Genomic DNA, 13309 nt, shown 5'->3' with positions numbered 1-13309 from the left:
TTTGATTTGCATTTAATATTTATTGTCATATGAACACATGTAATTTAATTTAATGACAATACAACAGGAAACTTACAAACCTCTCCTTGTTTTGACTTAGTTACTTGGAGCTGGTTCAACCACAGATTCATCCAACAAAGTCTGTCTGTCTAAAGAAGCTGTAACATCCTTTATTAAGCTCTCAGCCTCTGGTGGTGACGGTCTGCATTCGGCTCGGTCCTGCAGACCCGGCCTGGTTCACCGTGTACACGCAGCAGTCGTAGATGGTGGCGGGCTGCAGGTTCCCCACTATAGTGACGGTGTCGATGGTGGAGATATTGAGCGTTTGTCCGGTGGCCTGAGCGCGCACCGTCAACCGGTAGTAGTCCGCCGAGGGCACCGGGGTCCATACTATGAGGATGGAGGAGCTGGACAGCGGCCGGCCGAGGAGGATCTGCGCTGTGCCGGGGACTGAGAGGAAAGAGCAGAGGAGAAAGCGTCGGTTAGAGATGCTGCATAGCTGCGCTGTGTCTGTGCGTAATGGCGCGCTTTACGCACAAAGGCTCAGAGTGAATGGACAATGACTTCATACAAGTAACATCACGAATACATGGCAGCTGGTTAAATCTTCTGAATTCGAGCACAAATGATGTGCGTTTCATGTCGTGTTGACTCGTCTTCTTTACCTGTGAACAACGTGATTGTATCCGCACATATCACAGAGAAGTGCTGGAAAACTTTGAGAGTCACACTGTACTCGGTGCCCGGTCTCAGGCCGTTGACCTCCCGCTCTCTCGCGGTCGATGGCAGCGTCACCACGACCGGTGCAAAGTTTGTATTGTTTTTCACCCGAAGATCCAAAAAATAGAACGACGCACCGACGTGTTCTTCCCATTTTACCAGAATGGACGAGGGGCCTGAGGGGGTGGCTGACTGGAGTCTGCACCCTGAGAGGATGGAGAGACATGGCGCTGAAAACTGCAGCTTTGTCACCGATGTTTAATAAACAGGAAACAATACAACTGAAGCATGCCTTCGTTTTGTCTACATCTACATTTACATTACACACTGGCTGCAGAGATCCATTCTGATCCATACATATTGATAGAACAATTAATATTTATTCTAAAGTAAGTGGAGGCTGAATGAGGCCTGAAATATAACAGCAGTTAGATTTCTCACCCTCTGCACCATTAGGTATCTGTAAATGACAAAAAAAAAAATAATAATGTAATGAACACACACTGCATTAAATCCACACAGAATCACAGGTTTTCACACAACAATTATATTTACCTGCGTTAGAGACACCAATGCTAAAGAAAAGCCTATGGCTCCTAACAATCCCATCTTTGACATTGGCTGCAGGATTACATTTAGTTTAGTAAATAGAAAAAATAAAAAAAATCTAATACAAAAGGTGTTCTGGGGTTGTTGTTTTTTTAGCTTCAGCCCCAGTCGCTGTGGGAACCAATCAGTATTCCCGAAATGGGGACAGGCTGTCCCACCAGAGATGGAGGCAGGGATGGGGGGATGGATGAAAAGATGAGGGTCTCTCTCTCCACACACACACACACACACCATCACACATCAGTCTCCATCAGAGCGGTTTTAGCTCTTAATTGATCAGCCTGTTTGCACTGCTTTACACTTGGGAATTTGGCGGGACTGAGAAAACACATCAGACTTGGAGCTGTTTCAAAGTTGGGTTTTGTTTAAACCTTTAGTTTTAAGGTCTTACTGCAGGTAATTGGATTTGGTAAAAAAAAAAAAAAGAAAGAAAGAAAAGAAAAGAAAACTGGCCACATACTTCACAACATAGTCTCAGTCTCAATACAATTGTGTTTGGCAGGACGTGACTTGGACACTGTATCAAAGGAAAGACTCACGTTTTTCTGCAGAAATGAAAGAAGACACTGGAGCTTTTGGTAGTAATCGGGATCTAAATAGATCACATAGCTACTATTATTCATATTGGGAACTGAGGAAATGAGGTTTATATCATATGTTATTTTGTTGTATTTCACCATGTCGTACAGGCTACACTGCATTATAATTATGGACCAGTCTTGTTGTATTGTTGTTAACTGTTTGTACATTTGCTTCTTCAGAACTGAAGGGTTTGTGTTTTTCTTCTCTTATCTCAGCGTCACTGAAAATGAAACTTAAATAAAGGTTGAATGAGTACAGTCCGTCTTTTTCATTCTGAATGAGGACAAGGAAGTTTTACTGTTAAATGAAACTGACTCACTTCTTCCAGTGTCTCCACGTCTTTTCTGATAAAACCTCAGATGAGTCAGCAGCACAATAATAAAAAACAAACAAAATACTTAACCTTATTGTATTGTGGTGTCATTTCTAGGAGCAGGTGCAGACGACGTTAAATGGCAAGTTGCATCATAAGTGGTTCACTGCCTGTGACCTGTAACAGTGTCTACTTCGGGGTAATATCACAGACACAATGAAATATCAAGGTGTTCACATCACTTGTCCTTATTCACCATGTTTCAAAATTGCTCTGTTGTTTCACGCTGGGGAGGAGGCTAAAGTTTCTTGCGGCCAGTGTCCGCTTTCATATTGACTTCCTTTAATACACAACGAGGATGACTGAGGAGGTGATAGTCTTTTATGTTCCTGTGATAAAAGATCCTTTTCAGCCCGGCATGTAGCCTACATACAGCCAGCTTGGGGATTAGTCTCTCTAGGAGGAAACTTACTTAGTAATTCACCCAAAAAACAATCACCAAAATGCCTTCGAACCTTCAAAAACTGGAAAACTGGAAGTTTAAACAAACCCCAATTTATAAACAGCTCCAAGCCCTGATGTGTTTTATATAAGTGCAACTATTTACATGAAATCCCAGTTCCCAAGTTTGAATTCTTAACTTCAGTTTCAGTGGCACTTGTGTCTTTTCTGCTGGTGCGGCCCCTCCCAAAAGCCTTTATCTCTATGGCTCAGGTCATTCACTGTGTTCTCATGTATTGTTACCGGCATGAAGAAAAAAACAAAAAACACTTAACTCAGAAACAAGTTCATGTGTGGAGTCGTTGCGTGTGCTCTCCATGAGTTGTGATATTTACAGTAACTCAGAAGTGGGGGAGGAGTGGAGGAGGAAGAGGAGGATAGAAACAGTCACAGAGTAAAAGAGGGAAATAAATCTCACATAAGAGAAAACAAATCGATGATATATTGTCTGTAACATCTGGACAATTTTATGCAACTCTGGTCTGGGGTCGATGCTGTGATCGAGGGGCGGGTTGCGATGTGTTGTGTTGTGTTGTTAGTAGGTCAGTAAAGTCACTTGTGGCCTCTGGATACAAAAGTGATGACACAACTGCGATAAAGATCAATGTTGGTCGACGCATGTTATCGGTTTCATCTGAATTACTTAAGTTTAAAGTGGATCATCTCGTACTTTTTCCTCCTTCTTTTGTCTTTTATTGTTGTCCCCAGTGTTACATATATTGACCTGTAAAGTTCAACATGTGCAGTTCACAGCTGAGTGATCAGTTTACATAATGTTGAACATTTTGTGAGTTTGATGATTAGATTCTATTTCAATGAGTGAACACCAAAAATTCACCCTATTATTGAATTATATGAACTTGTTCTTAATTGATTCTGCCTGGTTAAATAAAAAATAAAAAATTCATATACACTACCGTTTTTTCTTTATTTTCATGTCTTTCTACATTGTAGATTCAAACTGAAGACGTCAAAACTATGAAGGAACACATATGCAATCATGCAGTAAACAAAAAAGTGTTAAACAAAGCAGAATATACAGTATTTTAGATTTTAGGTTCTTTGGGTATGCCATATTTTTTTTGACATTTTGTCATCATATGAGGTCGTCACCTGGAACGGTTTTTCCAACAGTCTTGAAGGAGTTCCCAGAGGAGCTGAGGACTTGTTGGCTGTTTTGCCTACAGCATCTCAGCTGGGTTTAGGTCGGGTGACGGATAACACTTTGGTTTTAATGAACAACATAACTCTATATGTTTTTCTTAATAGTTTTGATGTCTTCAGTTTGAATCCACAATGTAGAATGTCTTCTGTCTCAATCTTTTGTCTGTGCCTAAAACACTAAAAAAACAAGAGGTGACCTTTACACCAACAGTATCTTTGCGTCTGATTCTGCTGACTCTTCTTTAAAACAGCTAAAAACAATGTTATTCAGACAAGCTTTTAGTTGATTGTATGCCTTGGTTTATGTTATTTTATTGGTATGTTTTTGTATTTTTTAATGTAATGTACAATATTTATGTTGTATTTATGCTGTGCTGTGAAAGTGCTATAGAAATAAAGATTACTTACTTAAAAGTAAATATAAAAAATAATGTCTCAAAATCAACTTACTGACTTGAAAGTTGAAAGGCCTGGAGATACTGTAGGCGGTGACTTCAGGTTTATATATAAACATGTCTATAATTCTTAATTAATTTTGGTTAATACAATTTTGATTGCTAAAGAAGTGTTTATCTTTTCTTCTGACCTAAATAAAAATAAAATCACTGATATTGCACCAAGTAAGTAGATATTTCAAAAAATGTATTTTATATAGTTTGTGTAAGGTGAGATAAATATTAAAGATGCTTCGCCACAAGCAGCAACTGCGGACTACACAGGCTGATGCAGGTTTCCCTCACTGATGGTCTTCTTTGGATAATCCTGTTGGGAACCCTTCTGCATCACCAGATGTCTCGGGGTCACAGGTGTTTCACCTCTTGACCTGTAAAGGACATGAGCAACATACAGCGTTTTGAACGAATGGATAAACAATCACAAAGTAACAGAAATAACAATGTCATTATTGACTACTGTGAGAGCCAAAGTGACAAAATAACATATGATTTTGTATAGTGGCCCTCCAAAGAAGTTTTAAACTGATCGATCAATCAGAAGGATATTGTCTGAAAACATAATAGTAAAACAGGAAAGTGCACAACAACCTCAGAATAGGTTTAATAATGTTTTCTGAATTCTAATAGAAAGTTAAAGGTTATAAATAAGAGTAACACAGAAACATATTAGTGCTATTGTCAGGCAGACTGATCAGTGATGGGACAATACGCTTTGATAGAGATGTAGACAGATGTATGACAGAGAGAGAGAGAGAGAGAGATCATCTTCATCCTCAGGACAGGTAGATTCACCATCCATCCCTTCATCCCGCCTCCATCCCTCCCTCTTGTTGTGTTCTCAGGGCAGCTCTGATGCCCGGGGCTAGTGTGGGACAGCCTGCCCCCATTTGGGAAATACTGATTGGTTCCCACAGACGCTGGGCTGAAGCTAAAAAACAACAAAGAGCACCTTTTGTACTTGAAACCCTTTTTTACTAAACTAAATGTAACCCTGCAGTCAATGTCAAAGATGGGATTGTTAGGAGCCATAGGCTTTTCTTTAGCACTAGTATCTCTAACACAGGTAAATATCATCCTTCTGTGAAAACCTGTGATTCTGACTGGATTTAATGCAGTGTGTGTTGATTACATTATTATTATTTTTGTCATTTACAGATACCTAATGGTGCAGAGGGTGAGTATAGAGGAAATCTAACTGATGTTATATTTCAGGCCTCATACAGGCTGGATTTACTTTTCTAATCATTATTTCATCAATATGTCAGTGTCAAAGTTAATTCCTCAAGGCAAAGCTGCAGTTTTCAGCGCCATGTCTCTCCATCCTCTCAGGGTGCAGACTCCAGTCGGCCACCCCCTCAGGCCCCTCGTCCATTCTGGTAAAATGGGAAGAACACGTCGGTGCCACGAGTTACTTTTTGGATCTTCGGGTGAAAAACAATACAAACTTTGCACCGGTCGTGGTGACGCTGCCATCGACCGCGAGAGAGCGGGAGGTCAACGGCCTGAGACCGGGCACCGAGTACAGCGTGACTCTCAAAGTTTTCCAGTACTTCTTTGTGGTGTGTGCGGATACAATCACAGCGTCCACAGGTAAAGAAACACGAGTCAACACGACATCCACGTGAAATATTATTTTGGGTTGTGGAGATTCATCACGTTATTTGTCTTCAGACGTCAAATTCGGACATTTATTAATATGTATTTAGCAAAACAGAGTATTCATTTATGGATACAGCCAACTGCCATGTATTCATGATGTTACTTGTATGAAGTTATTGTCCATTCACTCTGCGCCTTCGTGCGTAAAACGCGCCATTACGCACAGACACAGCAGCACTTCTCCGTGATATGTGCGGATACGACATGAAACGTGAAATATTATTTTGGTTTGTGCAGCATTATCACCTTATTTGTCCTCGGATTCAGAAATATAGATTTAACCAGCTGCCATGTATTCGTGATGTTACTTGTATGAAGTCATTGTCCATTCACTCTGAGCCTTTGTGCGTAAAACGCGCCATTACGCACAGACACAGCGCAGCTATGCAGCATCTCTAACCGACGATTTCTCCTCAGTCCCCGACACAGCGCAGATCCTCCTCGGCCGGCCGCTGTCCAGCTCCTCCATCCTCATAGTATGGACCCCGGTGCCCTCGGCGGACTACTACCGCCTGCTGGTGCGCGTTCAGGCCACCGGACAGACGCTCAACATCACCACCACCACCAACAGCAGCGCGGTAGTGGGGAACCTGCAGCCCACCACCATCTACGACTGCTACGTGTACACGGTGAACCAGGCCGGGTCTGGGAGTCCCAGCAAAGTGCAGACCGTCACCACCCGTGAGTGAACAGTTAATCTGAGTCCGTGCTTGTGGAGGCTGAGAGTTTAAAGGATGTTACAGCTTCTTTAGACAGACAGGCTTGGTTGAATGAATCTGTGGTTGAACCAGCTCCATGTGGTCAGGTTACTAAATCAAAAACAAGTAAAGGTTTGTAAGTTTCATATATATATGTTCAGAAAAGCTGATAACAAAAATGTAAAGTGCCACAATTTTGCATCCAGCTCTGTTGATTGAGATTAATGCTACTTGAACTTGGCAAAACTGCTCCACAACACATATAGGCTTTGATTTCAGCGTCATAAATATAATATATACTGTACATATTGATTTTATCTTACATATAGAGTCTCTCCTTATTTATCAAAAGGCCAGTAAAACAAACAAATATAAACACATTCTCTTTAGCCTCTATACATGTATGTCTAATAAGTGTTTTGGATTAACTTTGGCGCTGGTACTGAGAGATATGTGGATGTCTGATTAAGATAGCGGAATTTATATCCTTGTAACAAACGAGAGTGGGATTATGTTGCTCAACAGACTGATAGAAACACATAAGTAAATTTAAGTAAGTAAGTCAATTTAATTTATATAGCACTTTTCATAGATAAAATCACAAAGTGCTTTACAACAAGGATAAAATGCAATAAAAGACAGAGATCACAACACAATACATATAACGGCACAAATACAGGTAACTTCACAGAGGCATCAGTTGACATACGATAACAATATCCAAATCGATCTCTTATAGAGCTTCTAATGACTGTAGAACAAAGTTTTTCTTGAGCTGTAATAATTCCTTAAAATGTAAATTTAAAGCAGCGGGTATCTCAAAACAACCAGCACATAAACCTAAAGCTGTTGTCTGATGCCTTCAGGGACACACTTCCTGCGATTTTAGTTGAATGGATCCATATGGTCGGATTTTCAAACTGGATTGTGACTTTTTCTTCAATGTTCCTCAACAGTAGTTAATTAAAAGTGAATCAGTAATGTTCATTGTTAGATTTTATGATATGATATGATATTTATGATACAATATGTTCTGCTTTTAGTGATGCAGCCTCCAAGCGACGTGACAGCAGAACAGATGAGCCGCAGCACATCCCGGGTGACGTGGCAGCCGGTGGAGGACGTCCTGATGTACCAGGTCGTCATCCAGAACCTGGACGAGCCCGGCGAAGCTCCCTTTGTGCGGAACGTCTCGGAGCCCGTGGTGGATGTCGACGGCATCCTCCCCTGCTCCACCTATCTGATATCAGTGTCCTCATTCAACAAATTCCTTTTGCTGGGCGAATCCACAGACTACACATACTCCACCAACAGTGAGTCGGCAGAGCCAAACCAATATCAATAACTTTGTGATTAGGATCTAGGTCAGCTATTCTCTCTTCAGGCGTTCCTTTCAGACACGCAAGAATATGATCCTCAGGGGAAACTGGTTCGGATGCCCTGACAACCTACTTGTTGCGGAGGGCTGTCATGTAAACATAAACCTGGGAAAAGACAGAAATCAAAGGTGCTGTCAGGTCATTTTACAAGTGTTGGATGCGTTGTTACTTTACGACAGGATTTATAGTGTGCGTGTCCATTATGTCCCCAATAAGAGACAATGTGATACCTCTGAAAAACAACTTACAAGCCAAGTCAGTGCACTATGAATATAAAAAAAAGAGAAGTAAACACCTAACGCACTAGTGTCTATCCCCTGCAGAGCTGACGCCAGTCTCCACAGTCATGGTGGACTACACCTGCACCAATCAGTCCGCCCAGGTGCGTTGGTCGCCCGTGTTCGGGGCCGACTCCTACAAGGCGACGGCGATGTGTGAAAACGGCACGGCGCTGACCTGCACCAGCCGGGGCACCAGCTGTGACATCACGGGACTGAGCTGCGGTCAGACGTACCTGGTGCACGTGACGCCCATGTCGGAGAACTGCAAGAACACGGTGAACAACACCTGGGCCAGCTTTCAGACAGGTGAGACAATGATAGAGCCACCGAGAGATTAACATTTATAAAAACACAGACACACACACACACACACACACACACTGGCATCCTTCCCACAGTCCACTCTGACCAAGCTTGTTCAATAGAGACAATGCGACCTTCTCATAACCAGCCAGCTCGGCCATTGTTGTACAGTCGACCCTTCTTCACAAAGAAGTGGATGTTGTTGTTTTTTTCCCCTGAAATGACTCAGCAAGATCTGTTCAGCTGCCTGCCTCTCTTCAACTCTTCCTGAGATCAGCTCAGTATCTAAAACAAGACATGGAGGCAGGAACAGCTGGAAACCTCTGGGTGATGCTGCTTCACTACGTCAGAAAGCTTGGTACAGGCAAAATCAAAGCTATGACGATAAATCCTTCAACTTCCACATCACCACACAACATCATCTTTCATTGCACCATCATCGATCACATCTTTAAACCATCGCCCTTCTTTACATTGATCAGAGGGTTAATGTTATAAATGTGTCGTCTTCAAGCCCAAACACTACAACAAGTTACAACATCTGAGTTTTTGAGACACAGAAGACACTTTAACAGCTTTCACATATAAAAGGCAGATAAAGTTCATATGTAAAATCTACTGGCAACACCTTGGGCCCTAGTTTGCTGGCGCAGCGCAGGTGGCGCAAGGTAGCGCAGCCGGTCTAATGCAAGTTTCGACCAGCGCAGCCGAGCGCAAAGTCAGATTGGAAGATTGGCAGATCGCGCTGCACTGAGATAGGCGTGGCGGCGCAGCAGGGGGAGGCGTCACAGATTCAGCTTGGTGCAGTGGAAGTTTCGTCCGAAAATGTCCCGCCGAGGTTGCGCTGAAAGCTCGCCACCTCCAACCAGGTCTAGTCTCAGCGCAGCGCGGAGCGCAGCAGGTGCAGTGGAAGTTTGGCTGACTGACCTGCAGTGCACACACGTCACCAAGACCTCACAGGCAGATCTCCACAGTTCCAGACACATTTCAATGCAATAAATATCCACAATAACCACTATTTAATGCAACTAACGGAATCAACACGTGAATTTATATCTATATAGATTGTCCCGTCACATCTTACGTCAGATCAAAGCAGAGATCAAAGGCTGTCGGCGCGTAATGGAAACTCCACCTGAATTAACACAGCAGGGACGAACTGGCACTGAAAAGCAGCTGTGGATGTCCCAAGCAGGACTGAGGGTGGATGACTGCATGTCGCTGCCGTGTTGAGATACCACTCTGCCCTTGTGATGATCGCTGTATTTATTTATTTACTTATTAATTCATAAGCACGTGCGACCGCATCACGCGGCCGTAATGAAAAACAAAACACAAATCATCATCTCTCTTAGTCCACCACAGCCTCGGTATCAGACAGTCAGTATATAGCCTACTACAGTACTCAGCATCTCTATCACAGAAAAAAAAAGAGAAAAAAAGAGACGGACAGAGAGAGAGAGAGAGAGAGAGAGAGAGAGAGAGAGGAGGACAGAGAGAGAGAGAGAGAGAGAGAGAGAGAGAGGGAGAGAGAGAGAGCGCGTCCTTGCTGATTTCATCCACATGGTGTGTGTTTATGTTGTGATTAGTGTAGCCTACACCTCTGATCTTATACACAGGGTTTGAATAAATGTGAGTTTCTTTATTAGTTTATTAGTTGTTGTTTCTTAGATTGCGTAGGGGTTCTCAGTGTATCAGATCAATCCTGGTTAAGTATATTAGTAAACTCATTATTGGTCACTCTGAGCTCGGACCTCCGGGGAAACAGCTGTTTCCTCCGGGGAGAGGTTCGGCCTCTGGCGTCGCTGTCTCCTCCGTCCATGTCAAAGTATAAAATGACAAACTTGCAGCGCGCATCACCCGCCGCGCAGTTAAAGGTGAGGAGAGGAGCTCCTTTGATTGGTGAAGATCTGACTCGGCTGTGTCAAACCCACTCCACGCCTTTCTCTCCTCCTTCTGTCTCCCTCCCGCCCTCTCTCCTCCCTCTTCGCCGTTTGCGCCGGTGGGAGGGACGAGGGGAGGGGTTGCGCCGGTCTAAGTCTGACTGCGCGGCCCACGAATCTTGCGAAATGGACCTGGGCCACACCCCGTTGACGTGGCGAAGCTGCGCTGATCACAGACTTCACCTGGTCGACGAAACTAGGGCCCCTTAAATCTGAGGTTGGCACATTACAAGCCTCAACTCTTGATAAAGCTTTGGAAATTGTTCTCCTTGATTGCAATTTATTAGTCATGTAGAGGGAAAAACATACCCAAAATGTTGCTTCATGTTTTACATTTACTTTAGGTTCCTCCAATTCAATCATCTTGTTTCTTAATTCTTCTCTTATACAATTTGATCATTCACAAGTAGCCTAATATCTGACTAATTATCCACTACTTAAATGCCAGTTCTCTTCAAGTGAAGTCAGAAGAACAACTTATAATATCAAAAGTGTGCAAAAACCTGGTCTATGCTCTCTGTAAACTAATAAATCCAACAATCACAGCCCCGAGTGCAAGTAAGTAAACTATACTGTAACTAAATGAAATTGGTCTACGAACACTCCGGTTGACGACCACGTCTTAACCGCTCCACCCTGACATCTATTTTGTGCAGGCAGTTAATCCTTTCATCTCACATATCACACATCTTTTCTGTTTGAGAGCCTGGTTGAGATTTTCTGTCCAACCACAACCCCCCCAGGCGGTGGCGGCCGCATTGTGCACCGTTAAGCTGCTGTTTCCACTGCGACTTGAATGATGCTCAATATGATTTTATGACAAACAACCTTTGCACGTCAACGAACACTTAATATTTGAGACTCAATCTGGTGATATAAAACCTTTTTGGGAAAAGGCCTGAAGGCAAAAGAAGGTGATTATGACGCGTCTGTGTAATAATACAGCTCCCATTGAACTTTTATAGTCTTGGAATGAAGTGTAGGCCGATTACAATTACACAAAGCTGATTAAATGTCATTAAACATTAGGGCCAGGGGTTATAAAAATGGGTCATAAGGTCACACTCTTATGTCGCATTTCTTTTAATATATTCCACCTTGTTTTCTTTTACCTCAGGACAAGAATTACTGAGGTCATATCAATCATAAATCATTTGGGAATAGCTGTTTACAACTCACCCCCCCACCGCTTTTGTTTGGCGTCTAAGTTCACACGTTTATTTGAGTGCATCGCCTTTGAAAACTGGGTCTCCTATTGAGCACTACTGTCTATATCATATTGTGTTGTGTTCAGGGACGCTCAGAATGAAACCTGTGTTTGTGTTGAACCTGAAACCTCATACAGTGAAAAGCCACAGTGGAGCGTAATCTTCAGTATCAGGGCGTTTTAAACCTGAAACGGGATTTGAGACGCTCACCTTTGATGTTGATATTTAACCCCATTTACTTGTTTTCTGTTGCCTCTCTTATCTCTTAAAGTACTATCTATCTATCTATCTATCTATCTATCTATCTATCTATCTATCTATCTATCTATCTATCTATGGTTTGATCAGACTCGATTGACAAGAAATAACTGATTAAACAACATTATTGATAGTAACGGAAAAAACTTATTTAACGGCCTCAAATCCTATCAAATAAAAACATAACACATCAGACATTGCATAACCACACAGCTGGAATATTTCATCTAATATCTTAAATATGTAAAGGACAAAATTACACTTTTAGAGTCATCTTAAGTGTTAGTACTAAAAAAAAGGTGACATCTATCTATCTATCTATCTATCTATCTATCTATCTATCTATCTATCTATCTATCGGGTAGTGTATGAAATATAATGTGTTTCATTATTTTTCCTTCTAGTCCCCTGTCCTCCCAAGAACCTGGAGCTGGTGCGAGAATGTGCCAACGATGTTATCATCTTTTCTTGGGACCGCACAAACAACACAGATTATTACCTGGCCAAAGCAGTGGACTCCAAGGTACTGACTGTATTATTTATTTTAATTAAACATATTGTTGTATGTTTTTAATTGTGTTTTCTCTATGACTCTCTCTATCTCAGTATTAAGAAACAGTTGTTTGTTAAGAGCTGGACCATGGATCATTATCTGTGTACAATTTGAAGCTACAACCAACCAATAGTTGGATTAGGTTAGAATATTTTAGCATTACTGAAAGGGGAGTGGGGGATAAAAAACATCCTGGCTCTTTAGAAAAGGTTAAAAACTTAACACACTTTAAATATTGCTCATTTAATGAGAAGATTGATACCTTCATTTTGTCCACAAAATGAGTATGAAGCTACAACCAGTAGCTAGATAGCTTAGCATAGCTTAGCACAGAGACAATGGAGGGAAACATTCAGCTAGCTTGTCTGTGTGAAAAAATGTAAAACACTTTGCACAATCTGAATATGAGAAGACTGATAATGAGAATAATGAGAAGATTGATACCATTATTGCGTCGGCAAAATGAGTAACTTATGAAGCCACAACCAGCAACTAGATAGCTTAGCTTATCTTAGCTTAGCATTAAGACTGAAAAATGAGGGAAACACTAACCTGGCTCTGTAGAAAAGGTTAAAAAACTGTACACACTCTATATATTGCTCATTAATGAGAAGATTATACCATCATAAGTGAATATCAAGCCACAACCAGCAGCTAGTTAGCTTAGCTTAACACTGAGACTG

Source organism: Trachurus trachurus (genome assembly GCF_905171665.1).
Source record: "Trachurus trachurus genome assembly, chromosome: 4".
NCBI lineage: Eukaryota > Metazoa > Chordata > Actinopteri > Carangiformes > Carangidae > Trachurus > Trachurus trachurus.
Note: the sequence above shows the minus strand (reverse complement) of the source record.